Here is an 8,950-nt window from a genome sequence, read left to right on the forward strand (position 1 = left end):
TCCGGACCTTGGACTTGAAGGGTACCGGTACTGTTAAATAAAACCAGCGTGATTGTCTTCGACTTCAAAGAACTAGACCTTTCAGAAGGACTCGCGGTTGCAGAAACTTCCAAATTCAGGACTTTCGAACAAAATCCCTGAAGTTGTGTTAGGCTCCCTTTCCATTTGAATAGACTTTGTTTGTCGTCCCAATGTAGATATTGGTTTAAGGGAGATGAAGAAGGTTCAGTGGCAACAAATTCGGCGGAATTCGTGGAGCCTTCAGATACACGTCCGCACGCCATCATGCACTTGGTCATAGGTGCTCTAATATACTTACTTAAGAAATGCATTAGATTTCCATCGCCCTAAGAGGCGTATTTGAGCATCGGAAAACCCCTTCTCTGCAGCATGAAAAGCAGCACCAATTCGAAAACTGTGTCCCTTGTAGACTGAGGGGGACAAACCACAAAACTGTACGGCAGATGACAACTGATTTGAAAAATGTGACCTAGAAACAGGAGCCCCATCCACTGTAATGAAGAGAGCACCCGGTCGGGTTCCTCGCATTGCTAAATACTTGGCCAAAAGTTCAACAGGGCAGGATTGTGGCTGACGAGACACCAAAATGGAAAAAGGGGGAGCATTGTAACTATGTTTAAAATTACCAAAAGTAATCTTGAAAGCATTCAAATCCCTTGAAGAGCTGAGCAGCTTACTAACATGCGAAATATGTAAGGGAGAAGTATCACTCCGCCCACTAGTTGAAGTCATTTCTCCAATTCGTAAAAAGGCAAAGAATGCCAGTGAACACATTGCCTGAAATTGACAAACTTGATAAGGAGAACCAACCAAACAAGTATCAAGAATAAATCAAGCTGTTGTTTACACAAATCAGGAGAGGGGGAGACAATGAGAAAATCATCCAGCAGGTGCAAAATGGACAAATTGACAAATTTGATAAGGGGGAGACAATGAGAAAATCATCCAGCAGGTGCAAAAGGCACAAATTGACAAATTTGATAAGGAGAACCAACCAAGGAAGGTGCCACAGAAATTAATTTAGCTAAAATTAGCAGTGTAATTGGAAGACGACTGTCAAGGCAAAAGCCAACTTTGTGAAAACCTTTATGCATCTGAGCAACATAAAAAACTTTAGAGGGATCTGAATAGCCCTTCAGCTTATGGCAGTAACCCAAAGATGACACATAGGTCATCACAGTGGATGGAGCATACTGTGAACGAAACAAATAAGCAATAAATAAGGCCAAATTGGAAGATGAAATAGGCAATGCTTGAAAAGGGTGATGAAAGGTAGAAATAAAAAAGTAATGGAAAAGCTTCCAAGCACGCTGATAAGTTGGTATGGGTGAGGGCTGAAGACTGGAGCAAAGTAAAAAGGAAGCTATTGAAGCCAACTCAGCGGCTACGGATGAGGAGGTATGACCGTGGGAGCTTTGTGCATGTAAGCTGGTGCCAGTTGTTTGAAAATCTGCAACTGTAACCGAGACAGAGAATCAGCCAACTTATTCTGTAAGCCTGGGACATGCTTAGCTTTAAAACAAATATTGTAATTAAGACAAACTAGGACCAGCTTACGCACAAAAAACATTAAGTCCTTGTCACTACAAGTCTGTTTGTTAATAACATGGACCAATGCTTCATTGTCAGTAAAAAAACAAAACACGCTGATTCTTAATAGTATGTCCCCAGAGGTGCAGACTTAGGACAATGGGATAAAATTTAAGAAATGCTATGTTGCGATGACGCCAGCTCGCGGGCCATTCGCCGTAGCACCAATGCCCGCCAAAAACTGCCCCAAAGCCTATGGCACCGGATGCATCTGTATACAATTTGAGATGGTGCGAATTAGCCCAATCAACTGAGAGTAAAAAGGAACGACCATTAAAACCAGACAGAAATTGCTGCCAGACTTTAAGATCTACTTTAACTTCTTGAGTCAACCTGATAAGGAAATGAGGATGGCGAAGACCTATTGTCAAATCAATAAGACGACGCAGAAATGCACGACCAGGAACAACTACTGTACAGGCAAAGTTCAATAAACCTGTCAACGACTGTATCTCACGTAAAGTAATCTTGCGACGCCTGAGAAAACCGGAAAGTCCTGAAATTTTACTAGCTTATCAGGAGGCAGCCAAGCCTCCATAAGGACCGAGTCCAGTTCAATACCCGCGAATGAAATGGTTGATGAAGGGCCAATTGTTTTTTCCGGCGCCATAGGTATGCCCAGATATTGGCAGAGCATTAAGAATAAATCAAGCTGTTGTTTACACAAATCAGGAGAGGGGGAGACAATGAGAAAATCATCCAGCAGGTGCAAAATGTGATCGATATGCAATTTCTTTCGGGCAATCCATTCTATGGTAGAAGAAAAAATCTCAAACGTTTTGCAAGAGCTTGAACACTCCATCGACATACAGCGGTCATAATAATAAAATCCTCTCCAACAAATTCTTAAAAGGTTGTAATCTTGGGGTTGAATAGGAATGATTCGAAAAGCATTCTTAATATCTGTTTTGGCCATAAAACAGCTGTGGCCAACAGTTCTGATGGTATGAATGGCATCTTCAACCGTAGCATAGGATACGCTAGTAAATTCTGAAGAAATGCCATCATTCAATGATGAACCTTGAGGAAAAGAAAGGTGGTGAATCAAACGGAATTCACCCTCTGTCTTTTTAGGAACCAAACCAAGTGGAGATATACGAAAATGGGGAAAGAGTGGAGAGGAATAAGGGCCCACAATGCGGTGAGCGGCAATTTCTTTATCTAGTTTGGCATCAACTGCCTAAGGATATTGGATTGCAGAAAGTAGGTTTTTAGCACATGAAGAGTCTTGAGGTCCTTCATAGCGCAAGGGAAAGCCATAATTAAAACCATTGGATAAAAGCTCTACTTCGGAAGGGATATACCCAGAAAGAAAAAATTGCAAACGATCACTGTTGACGGGTGTTGGAAGCTCCCGAGGAAGTAGGTTGGGGAGTGATCCGGCTGCTAGGGGTGTTATTGCTGCGTTTCTTGGACAATTTGGAAGCGTGTCCTTTGCTAAAGGCACGAAAATTACAATTTATAGCCCGATGTGGACCATCACATTTAGCACATGAGTGCTTAAAGGAGCATCCTGAGCAGTAACCCCCTTTATGAAACTTGAAGCAATAACCCCGAGGGACATCAAAGCTCTTAGCAAGGCTGGTTGCTGGAATGGATTTGCTGGCATTAATCTGAGACTTCAACCACAATTCCCAATGTACATTTCTACAGGGAAGAGAGGTGGCCTGAGACTGGCGCAAAAAACGGAAGTTTTCATCGTAGACTCAACAGATAGTAAAAAAAAAAGTTGTACGGCTGATAGATAACAATGAAAAAGTACATTTGTGGAAAAGCATGAATAGTTAACAACTATTCACAGAAGTGGAGGTGATTAGTGGTGGATATTTACCGAACCGCGAAGCGGCGAGGTAAACATTCACCGCTAACTACCGACACTGAGGTGAATAGTTGTTTTAGTATATACTAAAACAGTGAGATAATGTACACCACCAAAAATTGATTTTAATTCATACATTCCAGCAACGATTCCAACATTTTCCCGCGCGTAACGATCCAACTCGGCTCGGATCACGGTAAGTGATTTTTTGTTTTTGTTGTAAAACCTGCCGTCTCGTTTTTTCGCTGACAGATAAAATTTCTTAGGACATTTGTTTAGCTCTGGAGGCGACATTTCTTCGAATGGTGTTACAAATTCTTTCTGTATTTGAAACCATTCTGTAAAAAATACCATTTAACTTTGATTTTCAAGTGAACAAGTGAGGTTACGCAAGATTAATTTGCATTTGTAAACAAAACCTTTTTCATTGGTTTTTATCGATAAACTCCCGGTTACCATTACCTTTAAACACGGCCAAACCAAATTTAGTCGCTTTCTGTGTTTTCAGGGACTGCTTCGTCGTTATTTGAGTGATTTCTTCGCTTGTCACGGATGCAAACCGGCACGCCATTTTTTCCCAAGTTGCTCGGAGGTAAATAGCAAAGGATATTCGGAGTTTGACTAGCCAATCAGAGCGCGCCTTCAACGCTATCCACTGTTTTAGTATATACTAATTAACAATTATTCCACGAGCGCGCGTTGGATATGAGATGAAAGATAGCCAACGAGGCGCGTAGCGCTGAGTTGGCTATAATCATCTCATATCCAACAAGAGCGAGTGGAATAATTGTTTTATTAAAAACGTTAAATTAAGTTATTAAATTTTATTAAATTTTTAGCTCCCTTTTAGTTTTAAGCTGACACGTACGCTTGCCATATTTGTAGATTATGGTATATTGGCTGATATACCATAATGGCTAAGCCAATAAAAAGTCTTGAATTGCATTATCCAATGATCTAGTTTTTAATAATATGCATTATTCACAAGTTTGGCTTGAAAGCATGTGGATCATTTGATATCCTCGACCGCACGTTCGCGACTAACAATTTTTTATTTAAAAATTCCATCACACTACACTTTCACATAAAAGTTTCGCTTTGAGCATGATGATGAACGAATTTTTTTGAAATTCCTTAAGGTATCGGAAGAGTCTCTTGGTTGAGAAGTAACGCCAAACGTACATTTTTCCTTTCAAAAGTATTTGTAAAAGTAATGCATTGTCATTGAGGATTTTTGCCGTATGATACTTCGTTTCTCTAATGAGATTACCTGTCAAAACGTCAATGCGCGGGTATAACTTGGAAGAGAAAATACATGACACTTCGGCTTCGTCGACAACTTATAACGCACGAGGAAAAAAACGAAGATAAAGACGCTAAAAAACTAGCAGCTACACAGCAAGAAAAATGAGATGCATCTCTTGCTCCTCCTCCACCCGTTAGTGTTGATCCGGGACCTTCATAAGAACTCCAGATCCCAATAGGAATAGTTATGAAGACAGAGTTACAGTTGTACTTAATAAAACACAAGCTATTGAGAAATAAATTATTCCCCTTTTTACTTTGTCCCTTTGTTTAAACAACCAAACGGGAAACTTAAAGTTCTACCTTAATTGAAATATGACATAACCCACGCGAGTTTCATATCAAACGAACAAAATGTCCAATACTTACCGTCAAATAGAGGAACTATTGTTCACAATCATTTCATTTTCCAGTATTTCTGCATCTGCTTTTCGGAATACAACCTTCGGTAATACCTGAGAATTGTATCGATCGCGTAATCCGCGCGCGAAAGACTAATACCGTCTAAAATAATACCGTCTAAACCATTTTTAAACTTGTTTTAATACTGATTCAGCAATGGCTCTTAGAAGGTCGCTTTTGAAGTTATCTGGTGGGGCAAAAGAGAAAGCTGCTGCCTTGAAGTAGAAAGATTAAATTAAAAATAGGAAAGAATTTTTAAAGTCAAGCACTCTAGATATTTTGTTTTTATTCATGATGACTTTCGACACTTCTAAATTAAGAGTGTTATATAACATACGTACTTTCGTGTCGCAGACGATTACGACGGATACAATATACCTTCCCACGATCTTTGTGTTATTTTACAATAATAAGCATGTTCTTCGTCTTAGAACTGAAGATTTCTCTTAAAACTACTGATTTCTCTTCTGAAACGTGATCTGATCTGAAGTTTTCCTTTTAAGATTAATTTATATTTCATTGAAAAAAGTTGAGGCAATTCTGGCGCTGTTTTGTAAACTAGTGGAAAAACAACTGGTGGCTGCGAAGTTTGTACATTTATAATCATGCATGTCTTTTTTCGGATAACGTCTTGATACCATAAGAGAAAGAAACAAACTGATCTCGACAAATTAAATGAGCTAACGATTACGTAGTGGCAAATTGATCTGGTTTAAACGGTTTGAAGTCTTGTGGAATATGATTTGCTTTAATCCTTGTCTGAATTCTGGCATCCGCATGGCGTAGATTAAAGGATTTATCACCGAGTTGGCTATGTATGAAACCGTTGTTATCTTTCCCATGTGAAAACGATAGCAAAAGGGAAAGTTTAAGTAGAGCTGAGGAGAAAAAATTGAAAATAACTGTAGTATTACCAATGGAAACCAAGCGAGGAAAGATCCAAGAGTCACAATTAATAATGTACTCGTCAATTTTTTTTCCCTTAATCCTGCTGCGCTGTGATGCTGTGGACGACGATTAAAACGGATCTTGACGAAAATAGAGGTGCAAGAAATAGAAATTACAAAAAGCAGAACAACAAAAGCCGAGAATTCAAACATACGGCGAACTTTGAAATTACTCCCTAATATGAACTTACGAGTAAACGCTACAGTTGTAGATGTTAACCAAGTTACAATCATTATAACTCCATAAACCCATTTCTCAATAAAACGATGCTTAAATGGACAAAATGTTGCATGCACCCGCTCGAGTGAAATGGCCGCGAGATTTACAAGCGAAGCAAGAGTGAAGGTGTTGGCTATTGAGATCGTTGCTGCGTAGTTACGACTGTTCTTCCACAGTTCACAGGAACTCCCTGTCGAATAGATTACCAATGGCCCTGAGACTGCTCCAACTAAGAAATCTATTATTGCCAGATGAATGATCAAGATTGTACTTCTCCGCTGTAGCTGACGCTTCTTCAAAAATACATTGAAAGTGATGATATTAAGGATGATTATCGCCAGACATTCAGTGATGAACACCACAAGCCACGGGATGCAGCTGGATTGAGGAGGCGGCAGCCAGGTCTCGATGTTCGTGTTATTATTAGTGCGGTTGATGGTGTTGTTAGCCATTGAGTTCGCTGAGGGTTTTATGAGTGGCCAAATTAAGCGATCTAAATCAAGAGTGAAGGAATTATTATAGAGAATATGCTGTTTTACATACACAGGTGAGCAAGATCTCAAATACATCTCTTTGTGTTCTCTCTTTTTCACCTCTTATCATAGTAAATATCTTGGATTAAAAAACACGCTTTTAAGTAGACGATTTCAGAGAAGTAGCGAGCCTGGGTGTTTGAGCAGAAAAGTCAATTCTTCAATATCAGCTTGATCTTTAAACATTGTGGCACTGTTAATGATCACGCTAGAATTGCAATGAATAAAAAATTATCTTTAAAGTGGTTTCGTCCTATCCCTGGGGAAATAATAATTTTCGAAGAGGTAGATATGATTAACAAATAGAGAAGCTTTGACTGTGCCGCTTTGTTCTGTTGTAAAGCGCGCAGGAAGCTTACAGAGTGCGAAAAATACGTCTCGTGTTGTACCTAGTCAATTCTAGCATCCGCGTTGCGTAGATTAGAGGATTTACGAACGAGTTTGCGAAGTAGAATAGTTTGGTTATCAAGACATTGTGAAAGGATATCCTCATGGGAAAGTATTGGCCATAGAAAAGCGAAAAACCAGTTGAAGTATCGCTGGAAACTAAGTCAATAGGGACTCTAGAATCACAAGAAATAATTTTCTTTCCCTCTCACTTGCTGCGCAATGCTGTCGAGGTTAACGATTAAAGCGAAATTCGTTAAGAATGGAAATGCAAGAAACACAAATTACAAAGAGGAGAGAAAGAAACGACGAAATGGTCTGATATGAATCTGGAGGAAAGAGAAACACACAAAATGATTGTCATCGGAAATTTCCCTTTACGATTATTACAGGTATTAAGTTCTAAGCGTGGGAGCCCCGCTATCATTTTCAAATGTTTCTTTACTATGTTTTTTACCATATACGGATAAGTAAGGTCTTAAATCCTTTTTTGTGTTCTTTTCACATGTGATCATAATGTTTACCTTTGATCAATTAAACAGACTCTCCAAACGATTTCAGAGACTCAACCAGGGTAGATTTTTGGGCAGAGAAGTCCAATCCTCCAAAATCGGCTAAATCAGCTGAAAATATGAACTGCCTATGATCACACCAAATTGTTCTGCAAAGGATAATGAATATTCTTTAAAGAGGTTTCGTCTAATTTCTCGGAAAATTCCTTTTAAGGAAAAGCAAATACAAAATAAAATTAAAGATCATAGTAAACCAAGTTTTCCCTTGAAATATATTAGAAGAACAAAATGAAAGGTTCCACATGATCAAATACCTCAAATCTCTTTTTTAAAAATATACTTCGATGGCAATAGCCGTTTTATAGATTGATGTTCCCAAACAGAGTTTATAGCTTGAATGGGGTAGCAATCTTCAACTCGACGAGGATCATGTGAATATGACACCCTTAGTATTTAGAATTTCCCTTGTTAAAAGCTCAATACAATGATTAAAAAAGCGAAGCTAGAAACAGTCGAGTCACGGCTAAGGAATCATGCCACTAAACCGGGATACGACCGAGTCGTTTGTTACGAGTAGATATTGAAATTTAACTAACAAAGCACGTACAACTCTACAGAACTCAGACACGGTCATCATTGTGTTAATCTGCATAGCGCTGTTTTATTTTGAGCAGATGCTTCTTTAGTAATCCTTTCACCCATTGACCACCGAATTTTTTTCAGAATCAAGAAACTTTCAATTCTGTCAGTGTCCTTCAAAATTGAGAAACTTTCAATTTTGTAGGTGTTCAAAACAGATAACCCGGATTTTCCATCGTCTCTTCTTTGTTCGCAAGGTGACACAATGCTTTCCCGATTACAGTATTTCATGTCTTATATAAAACTTTGCGGCCGCACATTGAATATAAATGAGCGAACCACATCCAAATAAAATGTACTAACCCGGAAAAGCAAAAGTGTTTGATTTTGTGGCAGTTTGGTTGTTAGCTTGTCATCGTCTGGTTGTGTGGAACGCAAATTTAAGGAACATGTTCGGATATAGGCATGATCAGTTCAGGTAAATTGAAACTGTATTGCTTGTCACGTGCGTGATGACAAGCTCGAAAAGAAAACAGCTGGTTACGCCTGATACACTCTACAAAAGAGCAACGGATAATATGCAGTTTTTTTCTGGCGTTTGATAATGATTAAACCGATGGTAAGGACTTGAAAAA

The 8,950-nt window shown here is 39.0% G+C and overlaps 1 pseudogene; it reads right to left on the reverse strand.

The window, feature by feature from the left end:
• Positions 1-1,287: 1,287 nt before the first annotated feature.
• On the reverse strand, positions 1,288-2,352 carry LOC148736199 (uncharacterized; annotated as a pseudogene).
• Positions 2,353-8,950: the final 6,598 nt, after the last annotated feature.

The sequence above is a fragment of the Stylophora pistillata genome, chromosome 3 (assembly GCF_964205215.1).
Source record: "Stylophora pistillata chromosome 3, jaStyPist1.2, whole genome shotgun sequence".
Lineage (NCBI taxonomy): Eukaryota > Metazoa > Cnidaria > Anthozoa > Scleractinia > Pocilloporidae > Stylophora > Stylophora pistillata.